Here is a 14102-nt window from a genome sequence, read left to right as displayed (position 1 = left end):
ACAGCAGATGAACTGGAGAGTAGATCCTGAGAGATCCAGGGGTACGGGTCTGTAGTTCTCTAGGGGGAAGGGTGAGGGCAGCTGAGGCTGGGGAAGCTCATGGGTGAGGAAGGTTGAAAAGAAAGGCAACAACTCCTCAGCTTGAGAGGAGAGCTGGGAGGGACCCCTGGGCCAAATGATAAAGAACCTTAAGTGCCTGACGGAGGAGCTTTAAGACCTAATCAGAATGCACAAACCCCAAGTATTCTATTTTGCAGCATAAGCTTTATGATATATAAAATAGCATGAAGGAAAAACACCAACACCGTGTTGGGCTGACTTAGAAATGGCCACGCCCATGACCTGTGGATCCCAACACTGTGAGTACCCTTAAAAGGGAAGGAAATTATAGATCTATAATTAAAGATCTGGGGTTGGCAGATTTGTGTCCATTATTCAGTGTCACTACAGGGGTCTCTATGTGAGGGAAGCAGAGGTCAGAAATGGTGTGTGATTCACTGATGGCTGCCAAGCTTGGATGGTGAGCTTTGAAGATGGAGAGAGAGACAGAAGCATCTGGAAGCTGAGACAGGGACAGGAACAGAGAGGCTCTCGCTGGAGCATCCTCCAGAAAGCAGCCCAACGACTACTGATTTTAAAACTCTCATGCTGATGATGCAAGAAGAATACATTTATGGCTTTTGAAATTATGGCCGTTGTGGTGACATATTACAACAGGTGCCACAAACACCCTTTGCCCAAACTCTGTCTTGGTCCTCACAGAGTTCTCTTACAAGTCCATGGGGAATGTTCCTAAGCTCACTAAGCTTTTACAAAGCGTATTTCTCCCACGTTGTAATGACTTCTCATTATAAGCAAATTTTTGTTTGTTGTGTTTTGTTTTGAGACAGTCTCACGGAGCTCTGGCGGGTAGAGAATAACCTTGAACGTCTCATCCTCTACCTCCCAAACACGAGGATTGCAGGTGTGTGTCACGGCGCCTGGTTTATTCCCTGCTAGGGATTGAAGCTGGGACTTCACACATGCCACCAACTGAGTCACACCCCTTGCCCCATGATCAGATTTTTAAAATGGAGGATGACATAACCAGAGCTAGGTTTCAGGAAGAAAATGATTCATGCTGAGCCCAAGCCCAGACACCAGAACAGTTCTTCGTAAAAGTAGCTAGGGACCAGGCTGGAGTGGTGGAGGTGCCTTGGATAGACTCACATTTACCAGATCACAAATTAGCAGGCGGCACTTGGCCCCTGTCTTCCCTAACAGTGATGCCTAGGTGTTTTGTGTTCACCTCTATGAGCCCGTGGGGGCAATTTTTATTCAAACCACCACACTCCACTCCCTGGCACCCACAGGCATGTAGCCGTATCGTGATACAAAAAAGCACTCAGCCTAACTTCAAAATGTCCCATAGTCTATCAGTCTCAACTCTGTTTAAAAGCCTTAAGTTTGGGGCTGGAGAGATGGTGCAGTCATTAAGAGCACTGATTGCTCTTCCAGAGGACCTGGGTTCAATTCCCAGCACCCACATGGCAGCTCATAGCTGCATGTAACTCCAGTTTCAGGGAACCCAACAACTTGACACAGACACACACACACACACACACACACACACACACACACACACACACATATATATATATATATATATATATATATATATGCAGGCAAACCATAAAATGCACATGAAATAAAAATACGTAAATTATTTTTATTAAAGAAGGCGCTTTTTGTTTTTTTAGTTCAAAGTCTCTTCTGAGACTCATGGCAATCTCTTAACTATAATCCTCTATAAAATAAAAGAAGTATCACATATTTCCAACATATAATGCCACAGTATATACATTGCCATTCCAAAAGGGAAGAAAGGAACCAGGAACATGATGAGGAAATACTGAACCAAAACTTGACTGAAAACCAGCTGGGTAAACTCCAAACTCTGCATCTCTAAGGCTGATGTCAAAGTGCCCAAGAAGCCCTCAGATCTCCAACTCTTTTCAGCTTTATTGACTGCAACACCCTTCTTTCTCTTAGGGTGGTCCCACCCTCTTTTAGCCGCTCTCCTTGGTAGGTATCCCGTGGCTCTGGCGTCTCCAACATCTTAGAGTCTCCAAGCTGATCCAGGCTTCATGTTCATGGCTTCACCCATGGCCTCTCTTGGCCTAGTGTCAGCGGCTTTCCTTACTTGCAGAGGGAGATTCCATAACCCTTTTCTCCTATCCTTGTCTCTAAAGCCAGAACCATATGGCCAAAGGTATCAAATTCTGCTGCCTGCTGGGACTGGAGCATGGACCCCTTGTTTGAATACATTTTCACCAACTTTTTGTTTGCAATAGCTTCCTTCACTAAGTTTGGCTGTCCTTGAACTCAATACATACACCAGGCTGGCCTCAAACTCAGAGACTCACCTGCTTCTGCCCCCAGAATGTGGGAATTAAAGGTGTGTGCATAGTCTGTATAGAAAAGGGACACCAAGAAGTGTAAACAGATTAAGAAAAACCCTGATGCGAGTTGGAATAAAGGTCAGAAAGCAACCACATTCTTCTCCAAAATATCATAATCCACATATTAAAATTCATCTCTGAAACGTCTTGACCAGGTGCCCAGTTCAAATCCCCCTCAGCAGCACCACTGTCTCCCATGCTCCTATTAGTATGGCCCATTAAGCCTGCTTTTCTAATCCACAGACCCCAAACATGATCAGGGTTATCACAGCAATGCCCCAGTCCCTGGTACCAACTTCTGTCTCAGTTTTATTGCTGTGAAGAGAGAGCATTGCTTGACCTGGTTTGGGCTTCTGAAACCCCAAAGCCCACCCGCAGTGACACACTTCCTCCAACAAAGCCTTGTCTCCCAGTAGGACCACTCCCTGTGAGCCTGTGGGGGGTCATTTTCATTCAAACCACCACAGGTGGGGACTATATCAGACAGTCTTAAGACCATCCTCCACCCCAGGAAAAGTATGCACTCGATAGGATATAGAGATAACTGCTTTGTGCTAGGTTAGTGTGTCAGACATTTTGCCTTTTGTTTGGGCTGACACCAGTTCTGTGGAAAGAAAAATAAGACTGCCAGGATTTCTCTTAAGTCTCTTGAATTCATCACTGTGTGTCTGCAGGGTACCTTGTTCCTAGCTGGTCTGAGTTGAAGTGACTATCAGCAATGTTGGACCTGTCTTCCAATTCCTTCAAGGGTGAAATTGAGTCTTCCTGGTTGGGGCTCTTCTCAGAGTAGAGGGTGTCCCCTGACCCCTCCTCCTGTGTGTGGCCACCTTCATGGGTGTGGGTGGAGCTTCCAACACATGGGAAAGAAAGGCACAGTGTCCCCTTCACAAGACATGGTGGACCTGCCCTGGAGACATTCAACACAAACTTCTGAGCAGACACACCTAAGAGATGAAGGGGGAGCAGAGCATGGCCTTGGAGACCATCAACCACAGACTGTTCCACATTCTTAGCGGTGAGTCCTCTGGAGATCTTTAGTCATCCGTGTCCAAGTGGAGGGAACAGCAGGGAGCTGTGTGCTGAACACAAACAGGCAGTGCTAGGTCTTCTCCGAGCCAAAGGAGGAATGGCCACCGCAGCCTGAAGGGTTTGCATCAGGGAAGGAGTGAAAGGAGATGGGGCGGACTGACAAAACAAAAACAAACCCTGGGGTCTGCGGGCTGACAGTGCCCCCTGCATCAGATGGAACATCCAATGCAGAGTTGGGTTCCATGTGAAGTGTCCCTCGAAACTCTTAAGCATGGCCTTCTTTGGAAAACAAGGCCTTTATGGATAAAAGATGAAATCAAACGAATTACCTAAATCCAATGGCAGGTGTGATAGGAGACCCACGGGGAGAGGCATGGATAGAAAAGAAAGGTTGAGGTTGGCCTGATGCAACTACATGTTAGGAGCAGGAGGTACCCAAGGGCTGCAGAGACAGGAGTGGCTTCCCCTGGGGCCTCAGGAGGGAGCCAGCCCTGTTTCACCTCCATTCAGACTTCTGGCTTCTAAAGCCAGCACTGAACAGATCATCTCTGCTGTGGGGGTCACCCAGTGGGTCGAATCCTCACAACAGTTCAGTGACACTCCAGTAGAGGAGAAGGGTAACTGCCCCAAGCCCCCAGTGGCTCAGAACATGAGTCTAGAGGCAGGTGGTATTCTCCTACTCTGATTTCTCTCCCAGGGAGGCAACCCATTCTTTCAAGTCTTCACCATGCCCTCCAACCCTTGGCTTGGTCCCTCTGTCACATGGCTCTGGGCACCAACTTGTGGGACTTGTGGGCAGGATTAGGATGTATCACTCCAGAGGCTAAGGTCCCACATGTTAGGGGTGCCATCAGAGCAGAAGGTCCTGTGGGTTGGAGAACTGGTCCCTTGCCCTCTGCCCAGAACTGAGACTGAGTGCAGACAGGAACCCCTGAGTTGATCTATGATCGGTGCCTAGCACCTGCTGCCAAACATCAGCCATGTCAAACCAAAGAAGTTAGTTTCCCATGGGAAGACCCCTAACCAGAAGTGTAGTAAATAATTTGCTACCTAGAGACTTCTGGAAGATGCATTTGATGGAATAACCACAGACTCTAGTTCAAACTCCACGCATTTGTAGAAAATGTCTGAAGCTTCCAAATAATGAAGAAATGAAGCTCTTGGCTTGCCTCAGATGCCACCTCCATGCTCCCCATATCCAATTAACCACACGTCCCTACCAAGTCCCAGTGTGATCTGCAAGACAGACCTCAGATTAATTTTTTATGGAGCATCAGGCTGTAAATGATTTTTCTATTTACTTATGTAACTCCTACATAAAAGATGATGGTATTTAATCAAATATGGACCAACTGCAAATTATGCTAGATAAACAGAGTGAAAAAATTCAATATGCTATTGACTGTACATACACATGCGTATATATATTATTGATATATATTTAAGAGTAGTGATCTATTCACATTGTGGAATAGTTACATATTTTGAAAACACCGGCTTGTGGCCTAGTAAAATTTCAGTGTTGTAATCCTGTTAAAATCAGGAGTATGTTGGAACACATAGTTTTTAAAATTGTGTTCCCACTTACTTCAGTATCTCTAAGTTCCTAAAAGCCTCCCAAAACCTCTCAGAAGAGCGGCACTTACTTTAATCAGTAACCTTGAAGTCTCCAATGTGAGGGCTCTCAGCTGAGGAGGACATCTCCAAACCAAGCAGCAGGCATAGGGCAACATCTAGAGATTTTTGGTTATCACAGCTTCTGTTGGTATCTGCAAGGCAGAAGCCAGATGTACACTAAACAGAGAATCAGCCAGCCCCAAAACTGTCAACAATGCTGAGGTGGAGAACCTGGTCCTGATTCAGTGTCTGGTGCAAATGCAGCCTTGACGTGCATGGAGGATGGAATTTGATGTCAATGCAGGATTTTTCACCTCTCATGCATCTGTGTCTCCCACTGCAGGGACTTTTTTCCGTCTTCCCTTTCACCTTAGCATGTCTCTGTATTTAGTACACAACCTTGGTGTGCTGGATAGCTTTATGTCAACTTGACACAGCTAGAGTCATCTGAGACTCTAAGAAATGCTTCCATAAGATTGGGCTGTAGGCAAGCCTGCAAGGCATTTTCTTAACTGATGATTGATGAAGGAGGGCCAGACTATTACGAGTGGTCCCGTCCCTGGGCTGGTGGTCCTGGGTTCTATAAGAAGACAAGTCATGGGGAGCGAACTGCTAAGCAGCATCCCTCCATGGCTTCTGTATCAGCTAGTATCTCCAGGTCCCTGCCCTGTTTGAACTCCTGTCCTGACTTTGTCCAGTAATGAATAGTGATATGGAAGTGTAAGCCAAATAAACCCTTTTCTCTACAACTTGCTATTTGGTCATGATTCTTTTAGCATAGCAATAGAAACCCTAAGACACTTGGTATTGTTTTCAGGGATGGCCCCTCTCTACTAGCTTGAACCCTCTGCACAAGCTCCATACTCATTGAGGTTACCACACTTGCTCAGGATAGTTGTTGGTTGGATTCTTCTGCCCCAAAGGCTTCCTGTACCACCACCCGAGCTTGCTTATTCCTGTCTTGACACAAATTATGCAAGACCCAGAGCCTACATGGTTTTGTGGGTAGATGTTTGCTCTCTGGCTGACTGCATGGTTAGTTACATGAGACAATGGATGTTTTTGTCTGTATATGGATGGCTGGATGGGTAGATAAATAAGCATGTGGCAAACAGGTAGGTGGCTAAATGGATGAGTGGTAGATGGATGGGTGAGCAAATGGAGATGCAGATGTATGAATGGGTGGATAGGAGGATATACAGATAGGTAGGTGAGTAGATAGATGAGTGAGTGGATGGATGGTTGGATGCATGGATGGATGGTTGGTTGGATAGATAGTGGTGATGCCTGTACAGATGGACAGATGGATGGATAAATGGATGAATGAATAGGTAGGTAGAAAGATGTGTGGAAGAATGTATGTCAGTATGTATAAGTATGGGTGGGTGGATAGATTGTTAGGCAAATGGATCGGTGGGTGGGTGGGTGGATGATGGATGGATGGATGGATGGATGTGTGAGGGGTGGATGCCTGTAAAGATGGACAGATGGATGGATAAATGGATGAATAGGTGGGTAAGTAGAAAGATAGGTGGAAGAATGTATGTCAATATAGATGGATGGGCAGGCAGATGGATGGATGGATATGGGATGCCTGAGAAAAAAATGGCATTGAGTAAAACCCAGCATTCTTAATTTTAGCTCCGAGAATATGATTTTTTTCTGTTTTTCTTTTTTCTTTTTTAGTTTTTACGAGACAGGGTTTCTCTGTATTGTTTTGGAGGCTGTCGGTCCAGCCTGGCCTCGAACTCACAGAGATCCACCTGCCTCTGCCTCCCGAGTGCTGGGATTAAAGGCATGTGCCGCCACCGCCTGGCAAGAATGTGATTTTTAGTATAAACGTTCACTAAATAATGTATAAGGTATGTTCATGATAAAAAAAGTTTGTTTATCCCAAATTCAGGTTTAATTAGTTTTCCATAAACCCTGAACTGCAGGAAGAAGAAGTAAAGGCCTCTTCTCTCTCCACAGACACCATGGGGAGCTCTGAGACACTCTGAAGACCACGCAAGAAGGCTGTTACTCAGTGGCCTGTGTGCTGCTTCTGGGTCTTGAAAGCCGACAGGGTGGCCCAATTACCATAGCTCAGTGCAGACATTTGCAGGACTCTGGGGCCACCACTCATCAGTCCTATATCAAGGCCCCTTTCCTTGTCTCAGTAGGTCCCGCAAACCCTCAGAAACTCCCAGACATCCATCTGCAGAAGAGGGACCCTTGTCAAAAGCCTCTGATGTCAGCTCCCAGCTCCTTGGTGACAGCCCTGGCTCTGCTCTTAAAGGGCCAAGAAACCAACTGCAAAGTCTAGCACTCGTGGCCGATGTGAATATTTGTGCATCTGCGTATGTTTGTGGGGATTTGCCTATCCAGGAAACTACTTGTGAAAGTTTTGGTAAATGGCTGACCTCACCGCTGAGTATGGGAGGCAGCTAGCTCACAGCAGCCTGCAAATGGCTGGGGTGGGATGGAAGGGAGACTGGTTAGAAATGCAGCCACAGTTTGAGGGCCCTCCGAACTCCCCTGCAAGAGCAGGCAAGGACCAGCTCCTCCCACTGCCTTCCCAGCTGGTCACGCCCAGCCAGAGCTGGCGCTGAAGAATCAATGATGCCCACAGCCCCTGGACTTACAAGCCGCTCGCCTGATGGTCCCCATCTGGTAAATCTTCCTGGGTGTTCTGCCCGTTGGCGCCAGCTGTGTTGGGAATACTTGCTCCACTCTGGACCCTGGGACAATTCGGGAAAGCTTCACACAGCTCAGCTCTGGTGCGTCAGGGGTCCTCCTGAAAAGAGGCATCTAAATACATCCTGAAAATAGAGGAATCAAGAGCAGCCAGCGGGTGCTAGACCAGGAAGAGGGGCAAGGATGTCAGTGGCCCTGGTATGACTTGAGGAGTAGAGGGGACACTCTACTTCTGCCCTGCCAGGCAGGGTAGGATAGGAGCTACTGTGCCATCCTGGCACAGCAACCTTCAGAGACAGACCCACAAAGTGAGAACCTTGCCCTTGCCCCAGCTATGTTAAGATCACCTGGGAAGCTGCAGAAAGCTTGGCTCTAGCCACCCTTTGAGCTGGGATGGCCTCCAGACGTGGATCGGTTTCAAAGCTTATCCCATGGATTCTACAGCAAGCCAGGGTATGGCCCTTAGGGGCCCAGGAGGCACTGACCCAGGGCCAGACCTCATGTGGCACTCTACCCTCGCTCCCTGAACGAAACACAGGTGGCACATGCTCTGCCTCCATTTCCAGGAAAGGCTCCACCTCCCCTTGGCTGTGAATGGTGAAAACCAGGAGCAGGGGTGACCCTCATTTCAAGCAGGAACAGTTTGGGTCTCCTCTCCTCTGGCTGCCAGCGTTGTCTGCTCAGCTGTCCCTAGCACTTAAGCTGAAGGCAGCTGTCGCTCCCAGCAAGTGTCCAGTCCTACTCTCTGCACAGTTTCCGGGACTTAATGGTCTTTCTCTGCTGAGTTGTAGGAAATGAGAAGTGAACTTGACATTGGAGATCAGCTTGCCCTGAATAAAGGAAATGAGACCTGGAATGTCGCCAGGGCCGCAGTTCTGCAGGTGCAAACTCACATCACTTTCCATCACCCACAGCCAAGGTAGGACCCCAAACCAGAGAACCTTACAAAAATAGACTCAGTAACAGATGCCATGGGCAATTATTAGTTTTCTTTGGGATGCTGAAATTTTCTTCTCACCCAGATATTTTTTGCTTTGCCGAAAATATCCTCCCTCAAACAAAAGACTCCTGGAGTTTAGTGGAGACAACCCCGCAGGGGTGGCTGGCCACACCCAGATGGTGTGTGACAAGGATGGGCATCTGTGGGTGGGTGGAGGGTGGATGTATGCTGGAGGCTTAGGCCACAGATGCAAGACCCAGGGGCACGGCACACCCTGGCCTCTCTCTCTTCTGCAGCCCAAAGGTGAACAAGAAAAAGGCAATTTTGGCAGAAGAAGCAACTGCCAAAAGAGGAAAAGAGAGGATGTGAATTGCATTTGACCCAGAGCTGGGAAGCGCTCAGCAAGCCTGGGGCTCAAGAGGGACTGACTCCCTGCTTTGTGGGTTAGGCGTTGACCCCATCATCCCCAAAGGGTGTTGACTTCCCACCCCCCAGCACCTGTGAGTGTGACCTTCTTTAGAAATGAAGTCTTTACAAGCATCAACAGTTAGGATGGGGTTGTCCTGGGGCATGGTGGCCCCCAGCCCAGTTGGCTAGTGTGCAGATGGGAAGATGGAGACAGAGACACAGGGGGAAGTTGTCTTGTGGCAGTGGAGGCAGAGTCTGGAGTAATGCCCCCTATGAAGCCAGCAGCCGCCACCAGAGTAGAGTGCAGCTTGGATCATAGCTGAAGGACCCAAGCCTGATAACACTGCATGATGGACCTCTGCCTTCAGAATTGTGAAGATATGATTCTGCTGTGATGTCTGCTCAGATGGGGAACTTTGTAGGTCACCCCAGGCACATACACTGAACCTCTTCCTTAGGGGGTGGTTCCCAGTCTCTCACTGCTCTCCTAGAAGTAACCGTGTTCCCCTCAGTGCTTTGTTTTGTTTTTTTAGTTTGTATGTCTCGTAGTGACCAGTCCCCCATTTTAGCAGCCATGACAGGCTACAATGTGCTTGCATGACCTTGCTGCTCCTGTCCTGGTCACTAGGTCAGAGGCCCTCCTCTTGGCAAGGAACCAATCAGAAGTTAGTTAACAAGTGCACAACTGTGCCGTGCAGAGCATAGCAACCACCCTGGGAGGGCCTATGGGCCATAACAATCAGTTGACCAATCAACACAGGGCAAGTCGTCCAAGCCTGGAAGCGCACCAATCCTGAGACTGTTTAATACCCCTAGACACTCCCCTTACACTGCCCTATAAGATCCCTGCCTCAAGGTTGCTCCGGGTCTTTCTCCAGCCATCCACCATGGTGGATGGATGAAGGACCCGAGCTTCACTTGTTAAATAACATTAATAAAAGACTCTTTGCTTTTGCATCAGAATGGGCTTCTTGGTGATTTTGGGGTTCAGAATTTGGGCACAACAATCTGATGTGTGTTCTGTGGTATATATACCTGTTAAAGTGAATGGAGCTCAAACACAGGCAGGAACGTAGGGGGCAGCTCTTTAGTTCTCCAAGACTGTCTTAGAGCTACATGAAACAGACGGAACACTGGAGCAGGGTCTGTAAGAGCAGACCCAGGAAGTCTCAAAAGCTGGCAGGCAGGAGTGAACAGCACAAATATGCCCCCCAGATGCCCACCTGGGCCTGACCCGAGCAGCACAGCTGAGCAGCTAGTGACCTGTGAAGCCTTCCTCCCTGGCCAAAGACCCACAACAGAGGCAGCCCAGCCATCCCACGGCCAAGGCTCAGATAAATCATATTCTCCTGTCTCCTGCCCAAGCCCCCATCCCAAGTGTGTGACTGTGGCAGGGGAAGGAAGTGGGTTTAGGAGACTCGGTGGTAGTGAAGTTCGCGTCTGGAAGCCAACGGGACTAGTGTTCAAGCCTTGCCACCATCACATCTAATTGTGACACTGAGAAAGAAACCTTGCTTCTCCGCTGAGATGGGGGAGGGGTTGTCTGCCCCTTCCCTTCTGGTCATCATTCGATATGCATTAAGCACTTGCCTAGTGTGGCTCCTGAAATATCTGGTATTTTATGTCAGGCCCCAGAAGACCTTGCATTTGGAGCAGGTCCAGCAGCCAAGGCTTGAAGCTCCTCTGCAGTTTGTATGTATAATCCAAACTGATGGCTAGAGTTAGGACCTCAGGATGGATGCCAAGGAGCCTAGATTCTTCTTGCCAGAGGCAAACAGAGAATAGGACGCCCAGGGATAAAGAATATAAATACACAGTAGAGGTGAGAACAGGAGCTTATTGGCATAGAGACTAAGGACCAGAAAGCACCCTTCTGGGGAAGGCAGCATCCCCAGGGCTGGTAGACAGCTAGTGATCTCTGAGCTGCCTTTTTATGGGGTCCCTGGACCCTCTCCTTCCCCCCCCCATTATCTCCTCTCCTTGGCTGGGGAAGATAACTAGGTAAGAACGCCACCCTCCCCCAATGCCCTTGCTGTGAGGTGGGGTGTTGCCTCTCCTTATAATCCAGCTGCTGTGTGGAAATGTTACCTAGTTCCCTCTAACCTCTTCCCTGACTGCCTGTTCCCCGCTAACTACGCCAAAACATCAGAATTTCATAGTACTGGCCCAGTGGCCCTGTTATTCACCCTGATACAACCCTCTGCTGACAGAACTGTGTTCTCCCGGGGAACCTGATGTCTTACCTTTCCGAGACCTTCTTCTCCAAGGCAGAAAAGTCTGGCTAAGAGCCACCCCCAGCCCTCGGCGTGCTAGGACGATGGTTCCATCCGCAAGCGAGCAGGGAGAACTGAGTTTGGACCCCAGCACCCACAAAAGCTGGATGTATCAGTGTGCACCTGCATGTAATCCCAGGGCTGTATCTTTGATCCCTGGGGCCTTGGCCAGCAAGCCTAACCAAATTAGTGAGCTCCAGGTTCAAGGAGAGACGCTGCCTCCAAAAATAAATAAATGAGTAAAAAGTGAAAATTAAAATAAGGCAGAGTGGGATTGAGTGAGGCACCTGACATTTTCCTCTGACCTCCATAGATGCATGCACAAGTGCACCTGTACCACACACATTCACACATGTACAAACACATACATGTACAAACACATACAAGGAAGCCCTGGATGAGAGTAAGCATGAATGCCACGAATAACCCTGTTCTTCACCCCCCCCCAACCACAGAATCTGTCCACCCCAGGCCTGGACCTGGAAGGGACAGTCACCCACATCTCAGGTTCCTCTGGCTTTGGGAGTAGATGACCTGCCCACCTCTCTAGCTCATCCACTGTCCCCTCTCCCCAGGAAGGGTAAGGGACATTGTTTTCCCTTAGCCTCCCTCATCCAAGGGAGGATGGGAATTTACAGAAATGGGTTTCAGTGCACTTTGGGAGTTTGCAGAACCTGCTGGCTCTCTCATGCACGGACTGCCCGGTCATTAACAGACTTTGCCAAGGTGGGACTGTCATCCGGAACATGACTGCTGTCCAGCGTCTCTGCACAATTCCAAATATGGTTCCACTGGTGTCTGGTGCCCACCCAGATCTCATCCGAGACACCACATCGGGCTCCGCATCCTGCGTCCTTGGGCTCCTAGAGCCAGTCACGAGCTCTTGAGGGCTTCTCAGCCTTCCTCTCCCCTGCAGTGTGCACAGCTGAGGGGGATGGGTTGAGCAGGCCTAGGCATCAGTCCCTTGGCCCGAGATCCTAGTCTCACAGGGCCTCAGCCCCAGCCCCTCCATACAGCCTGGCTGTGCCCTATGGACCTGTGCCCGAGGTGAGGGCAGGATGCAAAAAAGGTGGAGGAAAATGCATCTCCCCCCGCCCCGAGCGGGGGCCAGTCTCATGGCCACGCCTTGCTGCCTGCAAACACTCATTTTTCAGCCCTACCATTCTTCACTTTCAAGGGGCCTCTGATTCAAAATGAAGAATTGATTTAGTGCCAGTGATGGGGACCATCTCAACTGTGGTTGGCCTTGACTTTAATTAAAGTGACACTGAAGGGCGTGTGGTGACTGAATTATGGGGAAGGGCTGCTTCCTATAGCCTTAGTTAGAAAAGGACAGACAGAACAGCCGCTGCCATTATCTCCAGATGTCCCCACCTTCTGTGTCCCCACACTAGTTCCCAGGCCAGTCTTGATGTTGAGGAGCAGAGCCTCCCCTTTACTTCCCCTCCAGGGGACCTAGGTTCAACACTGAGCCTACAGGGTTTTTCCTCCTTCTAGTCTCTCCTAGTCTTCTGCCTTCCGTGTTCAGGCGGGCTCTAGAACCTTCTTATCAAATGCAAACCCCACCTCCACTCTCAGGCTTAGCTCAGCTGGGGCCTGTACTGTCCAGACAGACACAGACAGTAAAACATCACATTGGGTACTGAAAACATCAGTAAAAACAAGCTGAGGAAATCTCACTGAGGCGGCCTGCTGGAGTTCCCGATAGAGACCAGGGCAAAGCCGAGGGCCCTGCCTTCTGGTGACACTTCCTGCATAAAATAATAAGAGCAGCAGAGAAGTGACATTACCCAATGGCAGAACTGACATTACCAAATGGCAGCTGAGGCATCAGCAGGAGCTTCCCGTTGGCCTTTCTCTCCACGGCTGAGCTCCCATGCCCAGACCTGCAGCTTCTCCTTCCCATCGGAGGCTCGTTCATACCGTGGAGTGAACGGGAGTAACCTCTATTGGAAACGGTTCGCCGTCCAGCCGTTCTCAACAACACGGTGTGTTTGCTCGCGGACTGTTTTGTTGCTTTCCCCTCTCAGTCAACCCCACTTCTGGAGCCAGCTTCTCGGTGAACTCAGACAGCGCAAGCCACTTTGCGAGCACAATGCATGTTGCGCCAGCTTGCCAGCCTCGTGCGTGAAGCCCTGGGGACATTCTGAGTGCCACTTCCTCTCCCACCTGTGGGTGCAGCTAGGGACATGGTGACTGCACAGATGGCACGGGGTTTGTGCGCTGGAAGCCAAGGGGCCTGGTGCCGCTGTGTCTGCTGCTTCTCTGCAGAATTTCTTCCAGGCTTGTGGGAGTCCAGGCTGCGTGAACTGCTACACGGACTGGGCCCGAGGCTGCCAACCTCCGCACGAGACACCAGCTAAACTCAAACCTTAGCAGCTCCATTCCTAGTACTTGACAAAAGAGAAGTTCACATAGAAACCTCTGCGTGTGTGTGCGCACGGCAACAGGGCTCCCATGAGCAGAGGAGAAAGCCCCAGAAAGCCAATTGCAAGTGACCCTGCTAGAACAGCAAGCTAGGTGGTGTGGGGGGGGGCTGAATGGGTGTGTGCAAAGAACAGAAGATAGCCTAAAGCTGACATCATTCCCCAGGTGCCTAGAACATCTCCAAATAGGCAAGCCTGGAGAGCCAATGAGCCTCTGCCTTTCTCTGCCTCCCAGGTTACTATCATCCAATCAGATTATACGCATGTGCTGCTGCACCCAGCTTTTTACATG

General features: G+C 49.4%; 1 long non-coding RNA gene across 2 annotated transcripts; it reads right to left on the bottom strand.

Annotated features, from left to right (window-relative positions):
• Positions 1–1833: 1833 nt before the first annotated feature.
• Positions 1834–13806, bottom strand: LOC110343786. 2 transcript variants are annotated; one of them, XR_005877092.1, is made up of 5 exons: positions 13197–13806; positions 7712–7863; positions 5117–5239; positions 4521–4706; positions 1834–3581 (listed from the first exon to the last, which is right to left on the bottom strand). It is a non-coding gene; the product is annotated as an uncharacterized LOC110343786 (long non-coding RNA). The 2 variants fall into 2 exon arrangements; XR_002386116.2 differs by lacking the exon at positions 13197–13806 and having other exon boundaries at positions 7712–9564.
• Between the last annotated feature and the right edge of the window lie 296 nt (positions 13807–14102).

Source organism: Mesocricetus auratus, unplaced genomic scaffold (assembly GCF_017639785.1).
Source record: "Mesocricetus auratus isolate SY011 unplaced genomic scaffold, BCM_Maur_2.0 Super-Scaffold_100004, whole genome shotgun sequence".
In the NCBI taxonomy this organism is placed as follows: Eukaryota; Metazoa; Chordata; class Mammalia; order Rodentia; family Cricetidae; genus Mesocricetus; species Mesocricetus auratus.
This window is presented reverse-complemented; position numbering and strand designations above follow the sequence as displayed.